The following is a 25,090-nucleotide window of genomic DNA, read 5'->3' on the forward strand; positions in this document are numbered from 1 at the left end:
TAAGCGTCTCATAAACTTTCCTATCTAGGCTGGCTTTGAACCTCAGTCCTCAGATCTCAGTCTTTTGAGTAGCAAGGATTACCGGCGTGAGCCACTAATACTTGGCTTCTGCCAGCATCTTGCAGTAGAAGTCAGCCAGGTTCATTCCTGTTCCTCTGGGAGTAGGAAAATCTTGAAAGCATCAATAATGTGTGGCTGATTCCTCCAGGAGGAGAGGAGATGGAATAATTGTCTGTCCAGAACACGTTAAACCACATCACCCCAAACCGCACAGGCAGCTTGGTGAACACCTACGAGAAAGTCTGTAGTTAGACTTTTTCTCCTTTTTTCCTTTTTCTCCAGCTTGTGTAGCAAAGGATACCCATGTGGGTGGCAAGGAGCAATCGGACAGTCCTGACCTTTCAGCAGAGCAGGCCCCACAGGGGAGACAATGGTCCTGGTCATTATTATTATAAATAGTCTCCTTTCTCCAAATAGAGCATGAGCCACTATCTCAAGTTGCATGTTAACAGAGTTCTGAGGAAAGCAAAGTTTCCAGTCGCCTCTTTGATAAACACATTCTTGGAAAGGGCAGCCTGCTACCTACGAGAGACCCCGGGGAGGATATTTTGAGCAAGTCCCAGGCCGTGTCTGAACTCCCTGTTCTCACAGGTTCAAGTGCTCTCTAGTTTAATTATCAGCAATGGTGAGCTGGAATTCAACTGGCAGTTTTGATCAATATCTGTCATTGAGAGTCAGGTGGGATGCTGGGTCCCAGGATGTGGAATTTTCCAAGACCTTTTCTCAGGCATGGCATTCCCTTCTGATATGTTGGCTACAGGGATATGAAGGAGAAGGGGTAAGGACATCTCTTCTGGAGTCCACAGACTTGGATTTCTGCTCTGTCTCCTTTGATTTGCTCATGTATCTGAACTGCCCTGTCATCAACCCCTAGTACACAGTCAGACCTAGTCCTAGAGCAAGGATTGAGGGAACCTGACCTACAGTTTATGTACTGAGAAAACTTCATGGGCCCAGTTGTTGTGCTTTCTCAGTCTCTGTCTGTCTGTCTGTCTGTCTGTCTGTCTGTCTCTCTTCCTCTCTCTCTCATACATACACATACATTTGCACTGATGATTGACCTCTTAGGATGATTTTTTTTCCTGCATCCTTAAATCATTGAAGCCCCAATTCAATGAGTCAGTCAGAACCATTTCCTATGGGCCCCACACTGTAATTTCAGTAGTAAAAGAACAAACCTATATCTTTATTCCTTTTGTCTTTCTTAGAATGAGTCTCCCAAGAATTTTTACATTACTTTTACCAGTAGTATGTATAGTAGTAGTATATTTAATGCCCTGTCTAATCTGAGCACTCGGGTGGAATAACCCCATATATACAACACTGCAGTCCCCATCTCCCAACTCAACTGTCTGCGTACTCCCTCTACCAGCTTTCCACCCATTTCCTTTTCACTGTCACTGTGTTGAGCCACATCAGAAGGTTGGTATGGGGCAATACTTGGAATGTCATATGGCCCACTGAGTCACTTTCCAACTGTTTGTACTATCTCAGGAATTTCCTACATACACGCAGGCAGGACCTCTCCCCACCCCCAGCCCATGCTACCTTCCTGAAGAATAATGCTTCTAAGAATTTATATCAATTACATATATCATTTTTAAAAATCACTGAAACCTACTTTGGCTCACGTCTGCCCACCCCCTCCCCAGCCAAGAAGTGAAAATCCCCAAATCCAAAGGATAGCTGTGCTCCATCATGGATCTCAGAGATCATAACACAAATGATCCCACTTCTTTGGATGTTTAGATACACAGGCAAGAGAGAAAGAAAACATAAAACACTGACTAACTTCAAGCAACTTCAGCAATGAGATTGTCAAGTAAATCCATAATTTAATGCCAACTCTTAGCTCATAAGTATGTTTTCGTTTTTACTCAAAAACTTAGGGACCCTTTTTTGGGCACTAAAAGAGGGAAAATGAACAACATGTGAAGATCCATGAAAAATAACTGATTTAAGGCAGGTTGGCAAGACCCCTGAGGAGCAAGAGCACCGCAAGGCAGCATCCTCCAGTGGCTCCAAGCAGGGAGGTAGAAGCCTGGGGACCAGCCCACCAGGATCCTGCTGCACATAGAGCTGCACTGAAGATAGCTGCAGGCTCCTGTCAAGCAGAGTGACAAGGCACTCTGTGCTCCCAGAGCTCTGGAAAGGAAGGACAGCTGACTGGATATTTGGGAACACACTCAGGGGCCCTTCCAAATTGTCCAAAAAGAATGGCTTGGAAGGGAGAAAGAAACCTGACTTGTGGGGCCTGGCTTTGCTCTGCACTGACCAAGAAGCCTAGAGAGAGGCCATCTACCTTCCAGCTTCTTCACCTGAATCTTGGGGCAATTTGATTGTCACAGTGCCATTATGATCCTAAGGGAAATCATCCAAAAAGTGCTCCACCCAGTCCCTGGCATGTTGGTCCTCAGGGATTTAGTGACTCAAAACTCAATGAAAAATGCCTTTCTGGGCTGGGAAGTTGGCTCAGTGGTAGAGCACTTGCCTTGCATGCCTGAGGCCCTGGGTTTGATTCCCAGCACCACATAAGCAAAAAGAAAAAAAAAGCCGGAAGTGGCGCTGTGGCTCAAGTGGTAGAGCACTAGCCTTGAGCTGAAGAGCTGAGGGACAGTGCCCAGGCCCAGAGTTCAGGCCCCAAGACCGGACCCAAAAAAAAAAAAATGCCTTTCTGTTCCTTGAATACACTGAAGTGTTGAAGATTTCTGAGCCTGATTTGCCTGGAAATAAGAGACATCTTCATAGTAGCAGAGATCCTATGGCATAGATATGAGAAATCCATGGTAAGGTGGGTCTCCATTTCTTACAGTGGTTTTGAAAATAGAGAAGACTGAAGAAGCTGAGAGCTCAGAATCAAAAGCAAACATAAAATGAAAAGAATAGGGAATTAATTTATGTCAATAAAAAATTAAGAAAAGAAAGCTGGGCACTGGTGGCTCATCCCTGAATCCCTAGTTATTCAGAAGGATGAGATCTGAGACCCATGTATCAAGGTCAGCCCAGGTAGACTCTTATCCCCCATTAGCCAGCAAAAATCTGGAAGTGGAAGTATGACTCAAGTGGAGGTAGAGCACCACCCTTGAGTGAAAAAGCCTAGCAAAAGCATGAGGCCTTCAGTTCAAGACCTAGTACTAGTGCCCCCCCCCCCCGAAATAGGGACTTCTCAAGATAAACAAACAAGAATTGAGTCTACCAGACTATTTTCTCCTAGACGCTAGAAGACAGAAGCCACAAAATGCTGAAACAAGGACACAGGATGACCCATTGCAACAACAATACCCATAGGACAGTATATTGGAAATGAACTTTACAACTTTGGGGTGTAGTAAGGGGTAGAAGGTAGAGGGGAGTGTGTGGGAGGGGAAGGGAAGGGCTAGTGGGACAAGGAAAATGTAACCAGGATAGACAAGTAATGTACTCATTGCCTTACTCATGTAACTGTAACCCCTCCATACAGCATCTTTACAATAAAATAAAAATTAAAAAAAAGAAGCCTCATTACCAAAGTCTTCCATGCTGACCAGATACTAAATTCCCAGAATACCAGAGTCTCACCTGAATTGTTTTTAATTTTTTTATCATCAAATCACTAGACTGCTCATCAGAGACACGAAAGTTTGAACCCAGTACAATTATGACAAAAGTACACCATGAAATTTTACTCATTAGAAAGAACACTTTTGTACTATTTATAATGAAGTGGAAGGAGGTGGAGAAAAATTATAGTAAGTGAAGTAAGGAAGGCTCAGACAGTCAAAGGCTGCATGGTTTCTTTTACATGTGGTAGCTAGAATTCGCCTATAAACCTGTAAGTATAAAGTATAAGTATAAATCTATAAGTAAACATGTTGGGTGGGATGCAAGAGGTTACAAATATATTCATGGAAATATCATAGACTCAAAGGAGTGTAATAGTGTAATTCCTTAGAAAGGCAAAGTCAAAGCCCAATAATATAAGCATCAGGAAATGTATACTTGCAAGAATAGGGGTGAGGTCTAGGGGAAAAGCAAGAATAAAGTCAAGAATCCAATGTCTATACTACAAATTTAAGAAAGTAAAGGAAGGGGGGGTGGGTTAGAAGAGGTGGGTAAGGATATTGAAAGGGGTGACAAGATGTTTATGCAAATCTACTACATCGCCTTGTATATACTCGCCTGAAATAAGACACCACAATCATCAGGCACCACTTCCATTTTTATTAACTAAAAGCAATGCACTGATCACGTTATGATTCCACTTTCTTTCTTTCTTTTTCTTTCGTCGGTCGTGGGGCTTGAACTCTAGGCCTGGGCGCTGTCCCTCAGCTCTTCAGTTCAAGGCAAGTGCTCTACCACTTGAGCTACAGTGCCACTTCCAGTTTTCTGGTGGTTTATTGGAGATAAGAGTCTCACGGACTTTCCTGCCCAGGCTGGCTTTGAACCATGATCCTCAGATCTCAGCCTCCTGAGTAGCTAGGATTACAGTCCACTTTCTTTTTATTTGAGATGACCAATCTGCCTGGTTTTTACCACATCATAAATTAGTGAGGTGTAATTTGGTGAGTGAAAACAGGGATCTATCACCAAATAGCCCTGACCTCGGCTTTTTGCTTTCATTCTTGATTTGGACAAATTCCTCTTCTGTGTGGACCTCATTTTTATGAATTGGTAAGTGGGGAGATATTTAACCTTTGATTTTGTGACATGATTAAATGCTGTAATTCATATGAAGCACGCCATCACCCTTATGAGATAAATTTTTCTTGCCCAAGTAAGAATTATTTTTAATAAATTATTTTGGCAGCCATGGTTCAGTACTTACCCTTTTCAGGACCTGGGATTACACATGGCCATCAGTAATTAACAGGCTTTCTCACAGCTATTTGATGAACATCTGTGCTGTATAGTTTGGGAATTTTACCCATCCTCAGGCTTAAGGAGTAATTAATCTAGCATGAGAGAACTGATTGTCAGATACTGTGAATGAGTTACAGACTGTTTAAAGTTGTCAAAGAACATTAGAGGGCCTCTGTCACATCTTTTAACCAAAGAATAATATGCTGTGGAAGATGAATGATTAATTGACCAGTGATTAACATTGTGTCAATAACAGCTATTAACAATTGTACTGGTTGAATCCGTACCATATATCTGTATTGTTCTCAGTATTGTACCTTTATTTTTCATCGGCAAATTCTAATTGCTATACACTTATAAAATATATGTATGTTTTTAATACAAGGAGGCATGATTAAATCAATTAGCATTCTATCACACCCCTTCCTGGTCATTTTTAATGGAGATATTGGAAATGTATTCTGTTATTGTGAAATAGGTAATATGCTATTATTGGCTGTACATACAGCCCACTTGTTGTTTTATAGATCTCAAAACCACTGTTGTCTATCTGAAACTTTGTTATCCATTGCTCAGTATCTCCTTAGCTCAGCCCTTCCTCAGCCCTAGACTTTGGTAATTCATTCCACTGCATGTCTTTGAGTTCAACTTCATCCCAAATAAGTGATGCAGGCAGTATTTTCTTTAATCTTTCTGTAAATGCTCTGAGATAGACCTCTTCTTATTTCTAGTTTTTAAAAAGGCAAACTGAAACACCCAGAGGTTAAATAGGTGATCAGAGAACCAAACACCAATAAAAATATGGTATATAACTTTCAAATAGTTTTCTGAGATCACTTAATACTGAATTTTAGTTTACCTACACTTGTGAGTTATTGTCCTGGCAGACTTCATTTTTGTGTGTGTGCCAGTCCTGGGGCTTGAACTCAGGGCCTGGGTACTGCCTCTGAGCATTTTTGTTCAAGGCTGGCACTCTATCACTTGAGCTCCATTTCTGGCTTTTTGCTGGTTAATTAGAAATAAGAGTTTCACACACTTTCCTGCCCAGGTTTCAAACCCATATCTTCAGATCAAAGCCTCCTCTGTAGCTAGGATTATAGACATCCTATTTTAAATATAACCTAATTAGTGTTTTTTTTTTCTCTGCAGTCACACTGGTTTTCTTAAAAGCCTCCATCTTTTCCATAATGGACTTTATAAGTTTCAGCGTTGTTTTGGTGGCTTCAAGGTTGCTTTTACTTCAAGTAAAATATTGAGGTTCAATTATTAATCACATAGAAGCCATGTTGCACTCACACCTGAAGTTCGAGGAATTTTAAGCCTTTTCCAACCCTTGCTCCAGAGATTTATTTAGGTCATCTTCTACTGCTGAATCTGTCATCCGTCATCTGGATATTTGAGAAATCTCCTCAGGCATTTGATTCTTTCTGTTCTAATTTCCACTTCAGTTCTGCTTGAGGCAGAACTGGGGTGGGGATTCTCTGGGGGATGGTCCTGGGGAATGGGTGGATAGATGGATCAATCAGCCAGGAAGAAACTGTACAGCCTTGCAACCTCAGGTCTGGACAAAACATCAATCAAATCCTCGGTAATTTTCATTGTCCTGTTATTAGTAGGTAAAGCCATCTTAAAGCAGAGAAATCAAGTTTAAATTTTCTGATAACTGAGAACCTGGCACTTCTAGTACAGCACCAAAAAGCAGCTGTAACCAATTTCTGGGCAACATTTTAAGAAAAGTCCTGTTGCAAACACTGCCATACTGCTGAGTCTGTTTTGCACTGCAGCCTCTAAGGAATGCCTTCAGGAACAATTCCAATTTTGAAATAATGACAATAAAATTCACTTCTTAACTGTGCAAAAAAAAATTAGAATTCCTTGTGTTCTCACTTTCTCATAAGCTAGAGAATAGAATGATTTTTTAAAGAATCCCAAGCAAGGAAAAGATGTTTTACTTTTCTTTTTCAACCTCTATATGAAGATTCTATAAAGTTCTTAAGGTTACAGCTATCTCCATTCTTTCCTCCCCGCCCTTCCCTCCCCTCCCCTCCCCTCCCCTTCCCTCCCCTCCCCTCTCCTTTTCCCTCCCCACTCCCCTTCCCTCCCCTCCCCTCTCACCTCTTCCTTCCTTCCCTCTCCTCTCTTCTCCTCTCCTCTCCTCCCCTCTCCTCTTTGCTTCCCCCACCCCCACTGACACTAAGGTTGTTTTTGTTTGTTTGTTTGTTGACACTAAGGTTGTTTTTGTTTGTTTGTTTGTTTTTTACTAAGGTTTTTGAACTAGGTCTTCACATTTACTCTGCTTGCTTGCACAGCTGGCATTCTATGACTTAAGCCACACCTTCAGCCCAGCTTTTTACTGGTTACTTGAAAAATCAAGCCTCAAGGACTTTTATGTCTGAGCTGGATTTGAACCACAATCCTCTGGACCTCAGTTTTTTCAGTAACTGGGATTACAAAATGGAAGCCACAGGCACCCAACCTATGCCTTACTCTTCCAATACTTCCTTCATGGCCTATGAGCATGTTTTGTGTTTGTTTTTTTTTTGGGGGGGGGTGCCCCACGGTTCCCACCATGGCATCTGGTGCCCCCAAAGGCACAGGTCTGCCCAATCTAAGACTGGAACATGCAAAACCATGAACCCAAATAGTCTTTTCTCTGGTAATTATCTGGACTATTTCATTACAGTGATGGAAAGCTGATTGGTATGTAGGTATTTGGGGGGTGATAGGGTTCAAATTGAGATCCTTGTATACACTAGGCAGACACTCTACTTCTAAGCTGGTCCCCAGAGACACACAGGTATTCTGTTATAACAGCAGGGTAAGTACACACAGATGTAATCAGTCAAGACTAAGACTTGGAAGACTAATAAGTTCAAAGCAATATTCCTTAAAGATGAGTGGAATATATATTTAGCAATGAGTCTTGTTAAAGATAGGATCAAGAAAAGCTATTTGATCCCTCCTCTATAACTCTGAATAATTAAGCTCTGATTCCAAAATAGCATACTCTTTCTAGCAAAATAAAACCTTGAAGTGCATTGGCCCAAGTCACATTAGAAAAGTGGCAAAAAGCCATTTATTGTTTCTTGACATACACATTTGAGATATAGTTTTTCACCTTCTCTTATCATCCTCTTAGGTGGTTTACAAAAATATCCTTTCTATCCTCCTGTAGGAGAAATAGTAGCAGTGAAAACCAAAAGTTAATTTTCTCTACCAAGAGCAGTTTCTATTATTCTATTTCTATTCTGTTGCTCCGCTTCCTAGTCTGAGTGTTTCTAGGAATCGTTAAAGAGGAGGTTGGCAGGGTTCTATTACAGACTGTGTTACCTGTGAAAGTCTGTCCTCCAAACGGAAGGCACCTCACACCATGCTCCTGACTCTTACACATCCAGAATAGCTAGGGACCTCACTTATACATCCAGAATAGCTAGGGACCTCAGAGCATCTCCCCCCACCTCACCTCAGAAAGACTCAGGACAGCAGGATGCTGGTGGTGTATGTGTGGGGGGCGGGAATTAACTGAGATCTGAGTTCAGTTGAAAATGTGCTACGTTCAGAGATGACCTAGATACTTAATACTCATAGATGAAATTTAGAAAAACCTACACATCGACTTGCAATTAATTTTTATTATAGGGATAATCTTTGGAATGTTGATCCATTCATGATTAAACTGTTTGCAGGTCACTGGGCTGAAATAGCCACTTTTAAGAGATGCCCTGTGATTTAAGGACCCCAGGGTACCAGTGAAACCATATGGGCTTCTCTCCATGGTAGCTGATAATGGAATATGCTTTGCTTAAATTTATGCCTTCTGAAAAGCTTTCACTTTAAAATATTGTACACTCTGCTTTCTCTACCTTATTTTCGGATTGGTTATTCTTCAGAATTTTTCTTCCCTTCTTTGTTTCTGATTTATTTATTTATTATTCATTCATTCATTCATGATGTTGTTGTACTTGCACAGGATTCTTCAGCTTTTTCACTCAAGGTGCTGTTCTACCACTTGAACCTGAATCCCACTTCTGTTTTTTGCTGGTTAATTAGAAATAAGAGTCACATGAACTTTCCTGCCTGGGCTGCCTTTGACCCATGATCCTAAGGTTTCAGCCTCCTGAGTAGTTAGGATTATGGGGATGAGCCACCAAGGTCTGGCTACTTTATTTAAACAGTCTCTATTTGAGATTTATAACATGATGTTCTAGGACTCATATAGATAGTGAAATGATTGTGAGGGTGAATCAAATTCACAAGGAGACTATCTCCTCATTGTTACCTTTTTGTGTGTGGTTGGAGCAACTAAAATAGACTTATTCAACAAAAATCTCTAATAAAATATCATTTTATCTGTTATGGACCTGAAGTTGTACACCTTTAGATGGTTTGTTTATACTTCTTTACCTAATTAGCTTTTCTTGTGCTGGTATCAGGATTTGAACTCAGGACCTCACATTCTGTGGGCTTGTTTGGCCAGTGCTCTACCATTTGAGCCATGCCTCCAGCCTGGATTTTGCTGATTATTATGGAAATGGAGTCTCACAGACTTTTCTACCCAGAATGATGATGTACCCTTGTTCTCCAGATCTCAGTCAGCCTCCTGAGAAGTTAGGATTACAGATGTGAGCCACTAGTACTTGGGTTGCTCTTAGTTTGTTTAACTTTTTTTTGTGGGGGTTGGGGGGGAGAGTGTGTTCTGGAGTTTGAACTCAGGGCTTGGGCACTGTCCCTGAGCTTTTTTTTTTGCCCAAGGCTAGCACTCTACCACTTGAGCCACAGCTCCATTTCTGGCTTTATGGTGATTAATTGGAGATAAGAGACTCACAGACTTTCCTTCCCAGACTGGCTTCAAACCACAGATATCAGCCTGGTAGCAGGATTACAGGTGTGAGCTACCTGCACTGGGTTTGGCTTGTTGTCCTTTTAATTTAGTGGTCCTTCTAGAGATGAAAACAAACGTGCTTGACTTACTAAATCTATATTATCAATACTGTCTCTGTCCAGATGATGCAACATTTTCAGAGTTCTTTATTATTATTTATTCTCTGAAAACATATGCTATTGTCATCTAAGTCTTTCTGTACTTTGATCATCAAAAATATTTTGCCAAAAAATAACATATTTTTCCAATATTGATTGTCACATTTTATTGCTTTACATTCCCTCCTGCAATGAAATATAGGAATGTTTTCATTTCTATTTGTGAAATACACTTAATTTTTCCTTTTATGCAGGACTCCTGATCATAATTTGTTAGTTTGTCTACAAATATTTCATCCAACTTTAAGGATATTTTCATAGGAATAAAAATTCAAGGTTTTAATTATGTTAACTATGTGATTCCATTGTCTGGGGGTTCTATTTTTGTCTTAAAAAATTGTTGGGCTTTGGTGGCCCACACATGAAATCCTAGTTACTCAGGAGGTTGAGATCTGAGGATCACAGTTCAAAGCCAGCCTGGGCAGGAAAGTCTGTAAGACTCATCCTCAACTAAGCACCCCAAAAGCTGTAAGTGGGCTATGGCTCAGGTGGTAGATACTAGCCTTGAGCAGAAACTGCTCAGGGACAATGCCCAGGCCCTGAATTAAAGTCCTTGGACACTACCGGGATGGGGGAGGGGTAGCCTAATAGTGTTCTCATCTTTTTCCTAGTCTCTCAAATTTTCTCTTCATGTTTATCTTCAGCAGTCATTTTATATTTTGCTTGTTGTGAATTACTATTATAGTTTGTGCTTCATTTTTTAAACATTTGTGGTTTGGTATCTTTCCCTAGTTTTGAAAAGTTTCTGTAATTATTACTTCAAATATTGCTATTTCTTCTCTTCTGTTCCTCTTAGATTCTGCTTCTGTATACATAAAGCATTCTCACTTTATTGTGTGTGATTCTTACATCTTCATTCGTACTTTCTGTACTTTTCTTTTTTCATGCTTATCTCTGGATATTTTTCTGGCCTGTCTTTCAGTTTATTGTTTCCTCCCTAGCTATGTCTTTACTGCTAAATTCTAGATATTCTTTTTTTTTTTTTTTTTGGTCCAGTCGTGGGGCCTGAACTCTGGGCCTGGGCGCTGTCCCTCAGCTCTTCAGCTCAAGGCTAGCACTCTACCACTTGAGCCACAGCGCCACTTCTGGCTTTTTTCTTTTTTGCTTATGTGGTGCTGAGGAATCAAACCCAGGGCCTCATGCATGCAAGGCAAGCGCTCTACCACTGAACCACCTTCCCAGCCCCTAGATATTCTTGAATAAGTATTGTTCCAGTAAATTGTAATGATTAAGTCTGGGTAGTATAAATTTTAACTTTTAAAAATATTTTCCATTTTTTACCGAAATTTTTAATCTTGTAACAATTACATGGGCAAGATAATGAGTACATTTCTTATCAAGCATTGCAGCCTCCTCCTTTGTTTACCCTTTCACATCCCTTCCCAGCCTCCCCCCCCCCCGCCCCCATCCAATCCTCCGCCCCCCCCACCAAAGTTGTAAAATTCGTTTTCGACATGACAACTTGTACTTCTCATTGTTGCAATGGGTCCACCTGTATCCTTAAACGACTTGTTTTTCCCCTTCTCCTCCACAAATTATACTGACATCAAATATAGTGAAAGCAGGGGTTATACTGTGGGGGAGGGACATACAAAGCAACAAAGAAATAATCTTATAAATGCGTTAGAAACAAATGCATGAAAGAAAAAAAAACATTTAAGTACAAATCTAAGGGTTCATTTCCCTAACATCACATTATCTGACCTTTTCTGCTTGACTCATACATATACTAGATATTGCAAATAAGGGAAACCATGGGACCTGTGTTTCTTTGGGCCTGGCTTACTTCACTTAATATAATTTTTTCCAAGCCTTTCCATTTCCTAACAAATGGAGCAATGTCATTCTTTCTGATGGAGGCATGTTTTGTTGTTAATTGGAGATGAGTCTCATGAACTTTCCTGCTTTGTCTGGCTTCCAACTGTAACTAATACTTAAATCCCCATCTCTTGAGTAGCAAGATTACAGCTGTGAGCTAACTGGCACCTAGCTAGGGTCTTGCATTTTTGCCTGAGCTAGCCTCACACCATGATCCCCTAATTTATGCCTCCTGTATAATTGGGATTGCAAGAATGAATCACCTTATCTGGCTTATTTGTGGAGATAGAAGTTTCAATAACTTTTGCTTTGGGTTGGCATAAAATCATGTTGTTCCTACCTCCTAAGTAGTAGTTAAATTATAAGTGTGAACTATCATACCAAAGTTTTAATTCGTGTGTGTATATATATATATGTGTGTGCGTGCGTTATTGTTGTTGTAGTTTTACTCCCAATCATAATGAAGTTATTTTAGTTTCTGTCTAGTAACACCAAAATTTAGAATCCCCAAAGGCCTATTTTCATTACCTACTTCTGTCTGCTTATTCCTGTTGTCTTGTTTCTGATTACCTAGTATTTTTGCTTGTGTACCAGAATCATTTTATCTTTAATACTTGTGTGGACATGTAACAATAAAACCTCTGTCCTCTCCCCACTGCATAACTAAGATAAGCCGATAGGGAGGGAAGAAAGGAAGGAAGGAAGGATGGAAGGAAGGAAGGAAGGAAGGAAGGAAGGAAGGAAGGAAGGAAGGAAGGAAGGAAGGAAGGAAGGGAGAAAGGAAGGAAGAAATGAAAGAAGGAAAGAATGAAAGAAAAGAAAAAAGGAAAGAAAGGAAAGAACTTGAGGCCTGCTACACTGCTATCTTTCTCTTCCTTCTGTCTGACATTTAAAAGTCAGGGAGTCTTGTCTAATTTCAGAATTTGAGATTGTTTGAAGGCCTTTGGGCCCTGTAAGGGCTTGTCTGCCCCCATTCCATCCTTATTTTTAGGATATCACCTAAAGTGAAAGGAATTTCCCCCTCAACACTTCCACCCTCTTCCTGGCAAGTGTGCAGGACTATGGGGTTGTTCCTTTAATTTGAGAGCTAGAAAAAAAATCCCCACCCATCCTCAGCCATTCCTTGAAGCATGGACACATAGGTCTATCCCATTAAGGGAGAAACTTCCCTCAAGCAAGCCTCAAACTTATCCTCTGGGGTAACTATCATACTTCAGATCCTGGCTCACAATTCATTATCTTCCTAAAGCCTCTTTTTATGTGGTGCCAATCCCTGGGCTTGAACTCAGACCTGAGTGCTATTCCTGAACTCTTTTGCTCAAGGCTAGTCCTCTACTACTTGACCCACAGCTTCACTTCAGCTTTTTTACTCTTAGTAGTTTATTGGTGACTAGTCTCATGTACTTTGCTGACACAGAAACTTCAAACAGTGATGCTCAGATCTCAGCCTCCTGGGTAGCTAGGATTATAAACATGAGCCATCAGCATCTTCTTTTTAATGCCTTCAGTGGATAGCTGTTAATAATTAATGTAATTTTTTATAGTTGTCTTCAGGAGGAGGATTCGCCCCTCCAGAATTGTTTGGTATTAAGCAGCCAAAATTCCAGACTGAAAATGTCTATGCAAGGTTGTTCTGGTGTGTCACAACAACAATGATGGCCACAATAAACCCCACCAACTAATGAGGTTGTCTTGAAGCTAACAACAGATAGGAAGGAAGATGGTAAGTATCAGGTTTCAGTAAGAACCCACAGATTTATTTTGAACCATTCTTGGTCAGTGTCTTCTTCTAATCACAAAGTTTCTTTATGATTACAATATTGTTACTATTTTTTAAAATTTCCATATTGTCACTATTTTTCTTAATCATCTTTAATTCCCAAGTTTGAAATGCCAAAAATGGAAGTGGCAGGTAGATTCCTTCTTGTCACTATCCAGGCTGTCTTCCTTGGTGAGAAGTGCCACCTTCATCTAGAATGTCCCAGGTCAAAGGGTTCTGGGTCAGAGGGGGTTCGTGAATAAAACAGCAGCATTGTTCACCCTGGCCAGCCTAACTTTCCTGGACTGGAGACCCAGAGGCCCCTTCCTGTTTACTACAACCAGTTCCTTGTGGTCTTTGTGTGGGACTATCTTGTCCCATACTTCAGTGACTATCTCTAGAAAAGCGAGGCCACTCCTACCATTTTCTGCATTTGGGACACATTTCTACACATTATAGAAGTCAACGGACATCCAGTCTCCCATGGAAGAAGCACACTTTCAAAATAAAGAAGAAAATGTCTCAGCCTCACAGTGTAGTCACAACAAGAAAAATGGCCTATTTTGATAACAATGTTGTTATTCTACATGAAGACAGCAGTACTCTAAATAATTTCTTTGTCTAACTAGAAAAAAATCCAAAGAGAATAAATGAGAGAGACAGGAAGTCAGTAAATAAAAAGTGAGAAAACATGGCGGCCAAGGTCTGTCTTCCTCCAAGGTCCCCAAGGACATCACTGCTTCACCGCTGGCGGGCTCCGCCTACAGATGTAGCTGCTGCCCTCCACTGTCTTTAAAGTTTGGATTCTTGACACATCCATTTTCATATCTTGACTTTATGGCATATATTCATCCCTCTTCTTTTCTAAAACCTGGATCCTGGGGCATTTAATAAATAGTATACTATGTAGGATGAGTATACCTTCAAGACCTTACTCTCCCCCCACCCCACCCCGCAAAACAAACAAACAAACAAAACCTTCCTCTGTGGGGAATACACTTCCCTTGACACATTATAGAAGCATGAGGCTGTAGTTATCTCTCGTGTAAAGCCACACATCTCCATTGAGTTGTGTATCCTATGTGATAGAAATCATGTGTTGCTTAGTGAGAGAGTACTCTGAGAAATTGCTACGAGAACAAACTGAAATGGTCATATCATGAAGCAACCAAGTCTTATGGGTCCACTGTGGTATAGACAGTCATTGACCCAAACATTGCCATCACCTGTTTGGCTGTAGGTGATGATGACATGTAAAATTTGACCTAAATGCTAGCAAATGGGGAGCTATTGAGGTATAGGAACTTGAGTTTTGCAATTCTCATTCATTCCATGACCTTTTGCACACATCTTTTTTTCTCTTTTCTCTGTTTATAGATCTAAGGTTTGAACCCCAAAACCTTGTACATGCTATCTAAGCTGTCTATCACTTAAGCCAACCTCCATCTCCAGCTCTTTTGTTTGTATTTTGTTTCTGGGCTGAGGTCTCAGTACCTTTGCCTAGGTTGGCCTGGAACATGAGATTCTCCTGCCTCTGCCTTTAAGGTGTCTGTGATTACAGACCTATACCACTATGCCTAGCTCACAGACATCTCATTGGATCAAATGTGAATATAAGAATTAACTTCCATGCTAAGTATTCTTGTGAAAGTCAGTCCAGTAAGATATATCGTTACTCCTTCTGGACCTTATAAAAAGCATGCAAAATTAGCCTGGTGATGTTGTATAGTCTAGACTGGCTAAATATAAAGATCCATGATGCTTAGCATACTTTCTGCTTTGTTGACATTGAGGGGAGATTTGTCTTTAGGGTGTGTTTGTCTGCTTAAGGAGTCTCAAGCCATCAAAACACAGAGGCTGGAAATCAATTCTTTTGCTTTCATTCAGATAATCCCAGCAACCCATGCTTTGACTTTTTTTTTAACTGGCCAGCAGTATATCAGAGCTTCTCCCAAACTGGTCTCTCTGAGATGACAGATTCATTTTCCAAAGCAGCTCTTTCTTACTGAGTCAGCCCTCTGCGCCCGCAGCTCAACCAGACCTCATGGATAGGGCACTGAGCCTGGCAGCAAAACCCAGCTGACTTCTACCAGTTTTTACAGAGTTGGCTTGCAGCCTATGTCTGACATGGCATGAAGTCAAATCAGGACCTCCTTCTACCAGGAGGAAATTTAGAGTCAAATCTCCTGCCTGTCCATCATGCCCACTCAGACACAAACAATGAAAACAAATCCCATTTTGGAGCGTCTTGTCTTCCCAAATTATTCTTAGTTGAAATAAGTACCTCCCCTAATCTTTTATATTTTCCCTCTCCCTCTCCTTCTCCTTCTCCCTTTCCTCTCCTCTAGCTTCCTTTTTTCTTTCTTTTCCTGTGTGCCATTCCAGGGCTTGAACTCAGGGCCCTGCCCTCATTTACCTTGCCTGGGTGGTAGTTTACCTCCCTCATAGGGAGATAAGAGTTTCTCTAACTTGTCTACCTAGACTAGCTTTAAACCTCAATCCTCCAGGTCTCAAACTCCTGAGTAAGTAGGATTGCTGGAATGAGCCACAGGAGCTCAGCTTTTTTACATTTCTAACTGACCTCTTGCCACTCTTTTCTTTCCCTTTGTCTTTCTTGGGATTGACTGTCCACAGAGTTTAAAGCCTTCCCATACTGCTCATTTATCAAGTACACAGAAAAGTAAGTGCTGAGTTTCATCTGTCTCCAGAGGGTCGCTTCTGGCCTCATCTCCTACCTGTGGAAAGGATGTCACAGAGGCAGAAGCTGTTAGCCAGTTTCACGGTGACATCTCCCAGGAGGCTTATTTATGGCGCTTGGCGTGATTTCCCTTGACACAAGATTTGTTAAGCATCCAGGCTTGCACCTGTAATCCTAGCTACTTGGGAGACTGAATGCTGAGGATCGTGGTTCAAAGACAGCCCAGATAGAAAAGTCTGTGAGACTCTTACCTAAAATTAACCACTAAAAATCTAGAAGTGGAACTGTGGCTCAAGCCGAAGAGGGTCAGCCTTGAGTGAAAAAGACAAATGAGAATATGAGTTCCTGAGTTCATGCCTTGCTATCTGCAAATTAAACAAAACAGAACAAAACAAAACTGTTAAACATTGTGGATCCTCTCTCCAGTAGGGACTAGCAGCTGTATACTGTCCTGTGTTCATCCTGTCCCTGCTGGCACCAAGCTGTAACCAAAATACCCATGCTCCTGGACTTTCAATGATGGCACCTCCAGATAAATCCATTGTTAAGTTGGAAATATTATAAGTTAAAAACACTTTGACTCAGCCGGATTCTGGTGGCCCACACCTGTAATCCTAGCTACTCAGGAGGTTGAGATCTGAGGATTGTAGTGCAAAGCCAGCCCAGGCGAGAAAGTCCATGAGACCCTTATCTCCAATTAGCCACCAGAAAACCAGAAGTGGCACTGTGACTCAAGTGGTAGAGCATTCGTCTTGAGCCGAAAAGCTGAGGGACAGCACCTGCCCAGGCCCAGAGTTCAAGCTCCATGACTGATGGAAAAAAAAAGAAAATACGTTGACTCCACCTTACCTGTGCAACACCAGAGTTTAGCAACAAGGAACTCTGTACAAAGTTTCTGATTTCCCCAATGGTCACAGGTCTACCTGGGCCCTGCCTGGACAGGGACGGAGAGCTCTCAAACTGCCAAGAGTCTGTGGATGGAACTGAATATCGCTAGTCTGAGAAAAGAAACTAATTCACAACTTGAGGTCTGGTGTGTACTGAATACAGATTGTTTTGGCACCATTGAAATGCTGAAAATTTTAGCTAGACGCCAATGTTTCACACTTGCAATCCTAGCTTCTTGGCTGAGGCTAAGGTCCAGAGGATTATGGTTTGAGGCCAGTCTAGGCAAAAAAAAAATGGGTATTCCATCCTAACTAATAGCTGGATGTGCTAGCGCTCAGCTCTCATACACTCACCTCTCATACATAGGTGTATGAGATTGGGATAATCACAGAGACTCCATCTCAACAGAAGAAACTGGGTCTAGTGGTATGTGCCTCTTATCCTAGCTACTATGGGAAGTATCAAATAAGAGGATCATACTCCATGCATGTGCCTGGGCAGGAAGTATCACCCTGTCTCCAAAAAACAAACCTAGTGTAACCACCAGAGGTGTGGCTCAGAGATAGAGTGGCTGCTTAGTAAATGAAAGATATGGGGTTCAAAACCCCAGTACTGGCTCCTGAAAGAGATAAAAAATTATAATTTGAAGACACTGGAAGTTGAAACTAAATGTCAGCTCTTTTCACTCTTAGTTCATAAGAAGAGTAACTATTTTCTCTGTTCCAGCTACTCTGAATTTCAATATAAGTAAGTATATAAAGAATAACCTGGCTCATACCTATAATTCTTGCTACTTAAGAGCCTGAGATCTGAAGATCTATGATACTCTAACCATCAAAAAGCCAGAAGTGGATCTGTGCCTTAAGTGTTAGAACACCAGCCTTAGGTGGAAAAGTTAGGGACAGCGCCCAGGCCCCAAGTTCAAGCCCAAGTGGTGGCACAAAATCAATCAACCCATCTATAAAGAATAATAAACATCTACATAGCTTCTGTAGATATGTGGCCAGAGTTTCATGTGGCGTGGCACACATTTCCTCACTTGAATCTTACAAACTATATAGATTCAGAAACTGGAGTCTTCAAAATAATACTTGAAAATAATGGTGCTGGATTTGGATCCCAGTGTCTCAGACTCTTTCTTCAGTTTCTTTCTCACTGAACATTTCGTTTTGTGGCAAGATCTCTGTGCACCAGACTTCTATCCTGGGGTGACTTAGAGCCTTTTGCCGTACTCAGTTGTACTGCACAAGCCCAGTCAGCCAGTGCTAAGTTTACGTGTTGACATATGCATACGCAGGGTGACATTGGCAGTGAGCCTGGGCCTGACTCCAGGGGCTTCTGCATGTCCCTGGCAGCAGGCTGCAGTTTCCATTCAGTCTCCACATGCTCCTGGGTGCCTTGGAACAGCTGGGGTAAAGAGAGCCACAGCCAAGCCTGCCCAACCCTCCAGTGTCATTCTGCTGCCTACATAATCAAAGCCAGGCTCCCTGGCAAGGAAACCAGGCCCTCCCCTAGCCAGCCCCAACCTTCCTTTGCACTCAACACCTGCCAACGGTCTCCCATTTCCCTGTTTCTCGTTTCACCCTCCAACCCCTGCCATGCTTCCTTAGACCTCCATGTCATTGTGAGGGTTGCCCCTTGGACACCACACGATTTGCTCCATCCTTCCTTCCCTCTGTCACCATGTCATGGTGAATGAAGTGGACCTGGCCATGCCTAGTGCTCTGGCCACGGGAACAGGGGGGCTGTTCTGGCCATTGTCCTCAAGAGGCCTTGTGGGATTGAGCTCTCCACATCCCTCTTGTGCCTCTTCCCTTGGTCCTGAGGAGAGCATGCCCCAAATAACTAGTGGTCCCCAAATGCAGAGACATTGGGAACACAGCTGTCCAGCCCACAGCCTGGGGGCCAAGGGCAGCTGAGCCCTCTACCCTTCCACTGGCCACAGATCTGGGGTGGGGAGGGGGCGGGGGAGAAACCAATTCATGCTGCTATAAGCTATGGAGTTTAGGGTGATTAGTACTAACCACCCCAATTATTATGAATAAATGATAATTATTATTATTTATGGCCCTTCTCCAGGATGTGCCCATGAACCCATAAAATGGTTCCTACCTGAAAAGCTCTTCTCTTTCAAGACTGTATCTCTGCCTTCCAGCACTTTCAGCAGAATTCCCTTTGGGCCCTTCCTCCCAGGATCCAGTCTGTTAAGAGCAAACCCTAGATTAACATAGATCTGGAGATGAGTTTCATCTGTGTGTGTGTGTGTGTGTGTGTGTGTGTGTGTGTGTGTGTGTGTGTGTGTGTGTGTGTGAGAGAGAGAGAGAGAGAGAGAGAGAGACAGACAGACAGACAGACAGACAGACAGACAGACAGACAGACAGACAGACAGACAGAGACAGAGACAGAGACAGAGAGACAGAGAGAGACAGAGAGTGTGAGTGTGAGGAAAGAGATGGAGGGGTTGTTGTTGGTTCATTTGGCTTGGAAAGGGGCAGATAGGAGCTCCCCAATAGTGGGAGTTCAAAGCCTCTTGGGGACCCAGATCACAAAGGATGATTTGTGTGTTTCTCAGGAAAGAAATGCAACAAGCACTGTATCATGATGCTGTGTAGCCCAAATTGTCCTATCCAATGGCATTGAAGACAACCATGATGAAAATCTGATTACGTATGACAATTAAACTATCTAAGAGAAGGCTGGGAAAGTGGCTCAGTGGTAGAGCGCTTGTCTTGCATGCATGAGGCCCTGGGTTTGATTCCTCAGCACCACATAAGCAGGAAAAAAAAGCTGGAAGTGGCACTGTGGCTCAAGTGATAGAGCGCTAGCCTTGAGCTGAAGAGCTGAGGGACAGTGCCCAGGCCCAGAGTTCAGGCCCCACAACCAGACCCCCCCCCCCAAAAAAAAACCAGAACAAAACAAAACAAAAAATTGTCTAAGAGAGAGCCTGGGAGCATTAGCTCATGCCTGTAATCTTATTAGCTCATGCCTGTAATCCTAGCTACTAAGAAGGCTTGAGGTCTGGAGGACTGCAATTTGAAGCCATCCCAGACAGAAAAATCTGAGACTTCCATCTCCAAACAACCAGCATAAAGCTGGTTGGAGATATGCTTAAGTGGTAGAGTGGCAGTCAAGCAAGCAAGCTGAGCCAATGTGAAGTCCCGATTTCAAAGCCCAGTACCAGGAAAAAGAAATATCTGTGTCTCAGAGATATTTATTAAAGTTATTCATCACAGCTGGTGAATTGTTACCATCATATGACTTGATGTACCAATGCACCAGCAGGGCCCAGGTTCCCACAGGAATGGGACCAAACAGATACCAGTAAGGAGAAGGCCAGGGGCCAGTGCTAGGAGCTGAGCCCCGACCAGGGGCTGCCATAGGCCAGGCGGTGCTTATAGCAAATCAGGAGCAAGTGAGGTTCTGGCTCAGTTGTCCTGTGGATGGGCCAACTAGACAGAAGTTAGGGAGAAAGACTTCTGTGAAGAACGTTTTAAATGAGCAGATGTGAGTGTCAGGCAATCTGTGAAAGAGAAGGATGGTCTTCACCAGCTGCTGGTGCCACATGGCTGGTCCTAGCTCAGGGTTCTGTCTCCCAACAAAGTGTGTGTGTGTGTGTGTGTGTGTGTGTGTGTGTGTGTGTGTGTGTGTGTGTCTGTGTCTGTGTCTGTGTCTGTGTCTGTGTCTGTGTGTGCGCGCGCTCCTTCCTTTATCCATTCCTCCCTCCCTTTCTTCTGTTTCTGTCTCTGTCTCTTTCTCTGTCTATCTGTATGACTGTCTGTCTGTCTCTCTCTTTCCCTCCCTCCCTTTAAGTTGTCCTATTTGCTAAACTTGATGTCCAGATAATAAATAGTGAAGCAATGCATTTTCAATAGAGCAACCCTCTGTTTTCAGGGTGTGCTTAGAATAGGACTTTGTCTTCATGTATTTCTTTTTTTTTCAAGGTTTGCACATCTCCTTTGAGGCCAAGGCCTGGATTCTTGGTGTTTCTGCTGTGGAAGTCTGTCAGGCACCAAGGGACCTGTCAGCGCAAGGACTAGAAGCATGTTGGACAAATGCCTGGGACTGGCAGCCAAGTTTGGGCCTGTGCCATGCTGTCTTCTAGAACCACCCCCCTGCCTTCTGAGGAATGCCACGTGTACGTCACCATCTCCAGGGACCTGCGGCCAGCTCTTTCCAGGGGTGTTGACAGGCCCAGCAGCTGCACCTCGCCAGCCAGGGCCAGGGTGTCCAGTATACCAGCCAACAGGCACAGCTCCAGAAGCTGCAGGGTCAGCTCCCCAGGCAGCCTCTTGACCTGCTGTGCCTCTGTGTCCCAGGACAAGTGGAATAAAGAGATTCTGGATTCCTTCCACACTGACAGGCTCTCAGGGATCAGACCCAGACTCGCATAGAGAAGAAAAAGATGACTTTAGAACTAGCAAGATCTGCATTGGCCCCTAATTCCCTGGAGGACTCTTGTGTGACTTGGTAAGGTGACCCTACCTTTCCAACCCAGAGTGACAAGCATCACACCTTCCTTGAGGGTTCTGGGGTACAGAGAGGCCAGTGGGGGAGCTGGGCCTGAGGCTTCAGCCATGCCTGCTTTCTGAACTGTCACTGACCCATGCAGTGGCCTGCAGCTATGGGCATCAGGCACAGGAAGGCTGAAAGTACGATGGGTTCTCACATTGCTAAGTGGGTCTTTGACACAAGGAATGCTCAAACCTCATTCTATTCTTTCCACAAACTTAGGTGTTTTTGTTTTTGTTTTTGTTCAGGTTGCACCTGAAGATGTAAGAATGCAGGAAGGTCAGTCATGAATACCCATCACAGACTTTTCTTGCCTGAGCTGACTTTGAACTTTGATCCTCAGATCTCAGCTTCATGAGTGGCTTGGTTTACAGGTGTGAGCCTCCCATGCCCAGCTTAGATGATTATAGAAGGTATATCGAATGCTTACAATACTTGTTAAACTTCTTTTTTTGGTGAGCATTTTTGTTTTTGCTGTTCAAGTTAATTAAGAAGAGATATAGTGAAGACGAGAAAGATACACATCTCAGAAAAGTATAATTTAGGTCCCTATAGTGGTTAAGAATAGTAGACCTAGCATTTGTTTTTAATGTAGTTGGGAAACCAGATAGTTTTAGAAACGAATGGAATGCTAGACCAATGAATTGTATAGTTGTATGTTAAAAAATTTAAAACTATGTAATAATAAGCAGCTGTTTGAAAACAACCACAGATGTCATTAGATACAACCAATATTTCCTCCTTTGACAAAACAGAAGAGCTAGCCAAGTCATACCCTTTACTTTGCTTGGAATTCTCCCCTAAGAAAAGTAAGCCCACCCTTACGTGGGAAGGTATTACTCAAAGTCTACAAATTTAATGGCATTCAAATTCTACCAGGCTGCAAATGGGTAGAGATTTGGGGGAAAATCTGTTTGTTTTTTTAAAGTGAAATAAAATCCAACTCTGCCACTTGGTGGTAGTACTGAACATTACAACTTCCTTTTTCTTTAAATCCCAAATAGCCATCAATTGGGATGCCCTTGGTTTTCCAAGGATCCCAGTGTCAGTGAAATTTGGGGTGCATGTGTAGTCCTCCACTTTCTCTGGGGATGCAGCTTGTTGTATGTTTTAAAAACTTGTTACTGGGAATGATTCTAAAATAATTTCTGATTTGCTGCTTTTTAGAGACAGCAATGGGTAGCCAAACTGGTTTTTCTGATGACCCTTGAATGCCCTGGCTTCCTCTGTAGGAGACAACTCACTGTTAAAGCAGTGTGTCCCCAGCCCCAACCACAGGTTATACTTTGGTGGTCACAGCCCTCTATGTTAGACTCCCTGCTGTGGACAAAAGTCCTGGCCTCACTGTGGAAGCTGGCCAGGTATTTGGAGCAGAGAGAACCACAAATCTGGCTGCAGAAGCTTGCCGTTCAGAGGTGGCACTGGGTTAGATGAGCAGCAGATGACCTCAGACACAGCCACAGACTGGAGGGGGGTGGGGAGGAGGGAGGCAAGAGCAGAAAGACAATGGTTCAGACGGATAGGAACTCTTTGGAGGCATAGGCAAATACAACCTCCAAGAGAATGAAAATGGAGGGAAGGGTAGACATGGGAGGAAAGAAGCCAGCACAGCACTGAGAACCACAGCCCAGAACCTCTGCAGCTGTGGGGTCTTGGCTGCAGGAGAGCCCAGTCCACATCCCAGGCCATCTTCACCTGCCCTGTGTCTGCTCTCAGACTTCAGCAGGAGATAAGCAGCGAAGGAGAAGGTCACACCTGGAATCCTAGCTACTCAGGAGGCTGAGATCTGAGAATCATGGTTCAAAGCCAGCCCCCAAAGAAAAGTCCTTGAGACATTTATCTCTAATTAACCACCAAAAAAGCCAGAAGTGGAGCTGTGGCTCAAGTGGTCGAGGTCCAGCCTTGTGCAAAAAAAAGCTTAGGGATAGTACCCAGGTCCTGAGTTCAAGTCCCAGTACTGGCAAACAAACAAAAAACCCAAAAACAGGTCACACCCCCACCTCTTCACTTTTTCCCCCTTTCCATGTATCTATTTTTATTGGAAAAATATTGTACAGAGGGGTTACAGTTACATGAGTAGGGTAATGAGGACATTTCCTATCAAGCATTGTTGCCTCTTCACTTCTTTTTTTTGTTTTGTATTTTTTAATAAAGTTTGTAATCCAATGGACACACAAAACAAAACTGCGCTGAGGAAAACAGTTTCATAAATTAATAGTGTTAGGAGGTCTGGGGGCGGTCCGGGTGCCTCTTCACTTCTTATAAACCCCACGGATGACTTTGATTTGCCTGGTACAAAGTCCTCAAACTGGGAAACAAAATAAGTGCTTAAAATCATATCCAAGACATACGAATGGCAGATTCATAACAGGTGGATTGTAAATGACTTGTGTACTCCCTCACCTCCCTACCAACAAGCTTTTCATCATGCATTTTATTCATTCAGAGAGCTCCTGGAACACTGTTCAGGACATAATTATTTGAAACATCTCTGTAGCAAAAAGATCTTTTATAAACTGTAGGTGAGAATGTAAATCATTGCAGCCACTTTGGAAAGCAATATGGAGGTTCCTGAAAACTCCTGAAAGCTCCCATGTGATTAGCTCCACCACTCCTGGGCATCCATTCAAAGGAATGTAAATCAGCATACAATAGAAACACTTTAACAACCATGTTGATTACAGCACTGTTCTCAGTAGTCAAGCTATGAAATCAGTGTAGGCATCCAACTAAGTGATGACTGGATAAACAAGACTCATTACATGTACACAGTTCAGCCACAAAGAAGAGTGAAACTGCATCGTTTGTGGAAAGGTGAATGGAATTGGAGATCATCGTGTTAAGTGAAATAAGCCATATTGAGAAAGAAAGATATTGTCTGTTCCATCTCAAATGCAGAATTTAGTTCCTAAAAATGAATGACAAGAATGTCAAACAGGTTCTGTTTGGTGGTAGAAACCAGCAGGAAGGGGCAGTCAGTGAAAGGAGAGGAGGAATGGAAGCAAATATGATTGAGCAGACATGACAACAGAATAATGAAACTTGTTAAAATTATTTAGAGAGTAATAGAGGGGGTGAATGTGATTAAAGTACATTCTTTATGGAAACATCACAAAGAAATCCCTTTGTATGATCAATATGCACTAATAACAAAAGTTAACTAGGGAAAGCTTAGATTTTTTTACTCACCCTCCCAACACCATGACTAAGTCCTCTGACACTATGGTAGATTTGTAAAACCAGAGGATTGGAATTAATTCAGGTATTAAACTAATAAATGTCTGTTTAGAGTCTTTTGCAGAGATACATCAGATTTTATCTAATTCTGTCTATTTTTAAAGACAATGTTTTTATCTAATTCCTCACCTCTAAATTTAATTTTGTCTAACTTTTGAAATATTAGAAAATCCTGTTTATCATTGCATGAAACTTTCAAATAACAATGTAGAATGATTTTGTCAATTTTTTCCATTAAAAGT

General features: G+C 42.3%; 1 long non-coding RNA gene across 1 annotated transcript in view; it reads left to right on the forward strand.

Moving 5' to 3' along the window:
• LOC138804180 (uncharacterized) overlaps positions 1–21,199 on the forward strand; it is a 58,103-nt gene extending 36,904 nt beyond the window's left edge. Inside the window, exon 6 of the long non-coding RNA XR_011365195.1 lies at positions 21,044–21,199. This is a non-coding gene — a long non-coding RNA (uncharacterized lncRNA). The remainder of the gene's footprint in view (positions 1–21,043) is intronic.
• Positions 21,200–25,090: the final 3,891 nt, after the last annotated feature.

The sequence above is a fragment of the Dipodomys merriami genome, unplaced genomic scaffold (assembly GCF_024711535.1).
Source record: "Dipodomys merriami isolate MVZ:Mamm:240054 unplaced genomic scaffold, mDipMer1.0.p SCAF_36, whole genome shotgun sequence".
Lineage (NCBI taxonomy): Eukaryota > Metazoa > Chordata > Mammalia > Rodentia > Heteromyidae > Dipodomys > Dipodomys merriami.